This window comes from Choloepus didactylus, chromosome 16 (assembly GCF_015220235.1).
Source record: "Choloepus didactylus isolate mChoDid1 chromosome 16, mChoDid1.pri, whole genome shotgun sequence".
NCBI classification, from domain to species: domain Eukaryota; kingdom Metazoa; phylum Chordata; class Mammalia; order Pilosa; family Megalonychidae; genus Choloepus; species Choloepus didactylus.
In genome coordinates this window covers 85,993,312-85,998,305 of record NC_051322.1, presented here as the reverse complement: position 1 = coordinate 85,998,305, position 4,994 = coordinate 85,993,312, and the positions used below count along the sequence as shown (strand labels likewise).

Below are 4,994 nucleotides of genomic sequence, written 5' to 3'. Positions count from 1 at the left end.
GATGTAGAACCATCAGTTTCTCCCTTTGTATTTGTCAGTGTTTGATTCATATATTTTGACACCATCAAGCACACTGATATAAGCCTACTGGGAATTCCGGAAGGATATAAGAGAGGGAAATGGGGAAGAAATAATACTTGAAAGAATAAAGGCTGAAAACTTCCCAAATATGATGAAAAACTTTATACAATCAAGAATGTCAATAGGAGCCACGTATGATTAACCCAGAGAGAACCACACATAGGCACATCATTATTAAACTGATAAATAAAGAAAGAAAATCTTGAAAGCAGCAAGAGAATATGACTCCCCATGTACAAGGGAAACACAATAAGAATCTCAGCTGATATCTTGTCAGAAATAGCAGACACCACAAAGTAGGCAGATGACACCTTGAAAGTACTGAATGAAACAAACTATCAAGGATATACTCTATGTTTAGCAAAATCATCCATTAAAAAAGAAGTGAAATAAAGTCATTCACTGATAAATGAATTCTAAGAAAATGTGTTGCTAGTAGATCTGCCTCACAAGAAATACTAAAGAATATTTCACGTTGTAAGGACATTACATCAGACAATAATTCAAATCCACATAAAAGATACAGAACATGAGTAAATTTTGAAATGTAGGTACATTTAAAAGATTGCATGTGTGTATTTTTCTCTTTTCTTCTATTAACTATTAAAATAAATTTAATGAAACAATAATTATAAAACCATGTTTTTGGACTGCAACATGTAAAGATGTAGTACATATGACAAAATGGCATAAGGAATTAACATTGGAGGATAATTTCTATTTTTTTTTGGAATTAAGTTACTATTGAACTTTTTTAAGTTAAGATGCAGATTGTAATGCCCAGAGTAACAAATAAGTATTTGTTAATATTACATATTTATATTTATTATCAATATGATAAAAAAAATCCAAAAAAAGGAATTAAAATGTTTTATTAAGTTTGATGTATTTTAGATTAAAGAAAGTATAAGAGGAGCAATATAGGAACTAAAATATATGATATATGCAGAAAACAAATAAAATATAACACATTAATCTAACCACCTTAATAATATTAATTGTAGATTAAAAATTCCAATTCAGAGGCAGAGATTAACAAACTAGATACCTAAACAAGATCAAGCTGCATGCTCTCTATGAAAGATACACTTTAGATTCAGAGACAAAAATATGTTTAAAGCTAGAAGATGGGATGCAAGTAGTAATCATTAGACAGCGGCAGTGACTGTACATCTAGGAGACAAAATAGACTTAAGACAATGTTACTAGAGGCAAAGTGGTATATTTAATAATGATAAAAGAGCCTATTCATCAAGATAATAAAACAAATTTATAAATTCACATGCACTTAACAATGGAGCCCCAAAAAATATGAAGCCAAGAAAGATAAAATTAAAGGGAGAAAGGAATAATTCACAGATAATAGTTGGAGACTTTAATATCTGCTCTCATTAATAGATAGAACAACTAGAAATTACAAGGACATCACATACAGAGTTTAGAAAGGGTGAATTAAAACTGCTTTTGTTCACAGACTCTTGATATTCCATATAGACAATTCTAAGGAAGTAAAAAACATATATCTAGTATTATAAATTTCAGCAAGATTGAAGGGGAAAATGAATATGTAAAATCTATGTCTATTTCTCTGTAACAAGAGCTAATAATCCAAAAATAGAGTTGTTAGCAGTTACTTTCACTATGACATCCAACAGAACAAAATACTCAGAAATAAATTTAATAAATGCAAAACTCATACATAGAATACTACTAAACCTTGCCAAGAGTAATTAAATCTTATATAAACAGGGATATGTCATGTACCTGGTTTAGGTTTAGGAGACTGAAAATAGTTGAGATGGTAATTTGCCACAAATTGATTTACAGATTCAGTGCAATCACTGTCAAATCCCAGCAGGAATTTTTGAAGATATTGTCAAGCTAATTCTAAAATTCTTTGGAAATTCAATGGAACTAGAATACTCATAATAATTTTAGGTGAAGAAAAAAGTGGGAGAACTTACCCAAACTGATATCAAAACTGATTACTAAATTACAGTAAATGAGACAGTGTATCTTTTCCATAAATATTGATATGAATCAATGGAACTGACTTAAGGGTCCAGAAATGAATATTGATATAGATTAATGGAACTGACTTAAGATTCAAGAAATCTTTGTGACACAGATGCTAAGAGAATTCAGTGAGGAATTTTTTGCTTTACCCAAAATTTGGAATTACTTGCCTTATTTCTAAATAATATAGGTTTCAACATGACCTTGAAAAACTGGAGGCTTGTATTTTCTGGTTGCTATGTTTATTTCTATTGATGTGAAGAAGAGTACAGTGATATAGAAAATGAAGTATTCATAAAAAGAGGAAAATATAGAAAAACATTTTGATCAAATACTTCTACTTTCTGATTCTATAATTAATGTGACAATCTTATACAAATTTTCTTGTAACTGTTTATTATTGAACATTAAAATATTAAGTGAGCATTTTTCTTTGATTAGTTAAGATTCTTTTTAGAGCATCTTTTACATCTTTGTTCCTTAGGCTGTAGATCAGTGGATTCAGCATAGGGATAACCAGAGTGTTAAACACAGAGGCCATTTTATCAGTATCAAAGGTATGGCTGGATTTGGGTTGCAGGTAAATGAACAGTGTCCCATAGAATACAACCACCATGTTCAGATGGGAGCCACAGGTAGAAAAGGCTTTGTACCTCCCCTCAGCCTGAAAAGATCAAAATGATCAGTTCTAATTCATGTGTGTCAGAATAGAGTATGGATATTAGAGGGAGACAATCACAATAAAAACAACTGATGATGTTAAGGCCACAAAAGGATAATGTAAATAACTTAATTGTGAGAAATAGGGACACAAAAGTGCTATAGAGATATGGAATAATTACCAGGACCTACCACACTTTCTCTGCCATGATCACCACGTAGAGAAGAGGTTTGCAGATGACCACATAGCAATCATAAGCCATTGCTGATAAAATAAACAGTTCACTGATGTTAAAAATCTCAAAAGTTGCCAGCTGATTGGCCCACCAATTATAGGAAATAGTATTTTTGCTCACCACAAAGTTTACCATCATTTTTGGGCCAATGACAGTGGAATATCCAAGATCACTAATGGATAAATGTCTGAGGAAAAAGTACATGGGCATGTGTAGCTTGGAATCCAAATGGGTCACAAAAATCATGCCGAGATTGCCTATCACTGTGACCAAATATATGACAAGAAAGGTTGCAAAGAGTGGTGCCTTCAGTCCAGGGTGGTTGGTGATACCTATGAGAATAAATTCAGTCACTTGGGTCATTGCAGTATGATTGTGTTTTTCCATGTGGTTCATTCTGGTAACTTGTATAAGGCGTAAAATCAGTACATATAGTATTTGACATGCTATCTCTGAGACAACAGAGACCACTATGTATAAGCTATAGAGGCCTTTTCTCCATCTCAAATTCTAAATAGAGATTCCTCCACCCAAAATGTCAAAATGACACATACCAGCTCCGAGTTCATTGAAACTTGCTCAAGTATGCCTTAAGAGTCAAAATACTTTGATGTGGTTGTTTTTCAAGCATCCATGTTGACTTAGTTCTTTTGATACAAAATCTTTCTAAGTGTTTTCAGCTTTTAAAAATTTCAAGTAATTTGTAAAACAGACTTCCACTCCTAAGCCACAAACCTCACCTTTTTGACAACTGCCGTATTTATATAAAGTAGCAAGTCATGAAGAAACTTTACAAACTATTGGTGGGATGATGAATCAGATGGTGATCAGGAAACCACTGACCATTAAATATTGGTTTTAATACTTCTCCCTATGAAATCAGTTTTTAAGCAAAGGAAAATATGTTATGATAGGTTAATTTTAGAATTTTGTTAATAATGTCTGTCTGCATTGTTACATCTGCCTGTTGTTTCTGCAGATTGAATCACTTCTTCTGAATGATCCCTCAGTCATGTATGCCTTTTCTGCATAAAAGAACCTAATTATTCTGATTATTCTTGAGCCCTTAATGGAGATTTATGTAAAGAAGCTGAACAGAATAAAAAATACAAATGAATAGACAGCACAAAGGGAGAACTCATTATGTGCAAAGTAGTTTTCTAAGTACTTTATGGTAATTCATGTGATCCACAAAATAACAATAGGAAGGGGGTAGTGGTTCTATCCTCACCTGACAAGGAAGGAAATTGAGATAAGAGAGTTAAATGACAAAGATCACTCAGCTAATATGTTGTGGAGTCAGGAGTTAAATACAAGTATTTTGCTTTGAGAATAGGTTTTTTTCAAACATGACATGCTGCCTCTCTATTAAGGTACCTGAGTAGATGGGAAATAAAGAGAGGGACAAGAAGGACACCAGGGAAATAAGAGTAGAGAAAGGTCAATGTTGAAATACATGACTGAAGCATAAGCTAACTTGAAAACAAAGGTGTTATAAATAACACAGCACAGAATATCAGGGACTATATAATAAATCTATCTTGAATATTAATTCTATTGATGACAGAAAAGCATGTTGCAAAGGTAGAAGCATTTTTGTGAGCATAAGCCCTTCAAGAATTTTGGGGATGGTCCAGTTTAAGCTATATATTCTGTGAAAATTTCAAAGACCAATGTTTCATGCTCACTTTAATGGTAGATCATGTTTGGCTTTCTTCACATTTAATCCTCACTGTTGCAGGGAAGATTTAAGTGTTTTTCTATCCCCTTGAGTCTCATTTTCTTGAAATTTACTTTGATTTGAGAATAAACACATTGCACAAATTACCTCAAGGGGCAGTGCATTGGATAGCTGTTAACTGTTCTCTGAAAATCCTCTTAGGAAAATGTCAAAAGTATTTTTTACCTGGTCTAACTGAATAGAAAAATTACACAATATCACCAAACCCTGGACATCAGAAATATGCTTTTGTTTGTAACTCAGTTATACATCATTATTAA

General features: G+C 32.4%; 1 pseudogene; it reads right to left on the bottom strand.

Moving 5' to 3' along the window:
- Positions 1–2,512: 2,512 nt before the first annotated feature.
- LOC119511119 lies at positions 2,513–3,389 on the bottom strand (annotated as a pseudogene).
- Positions 3,390–4,994: the final 1,605 nt, after the last annotated feature.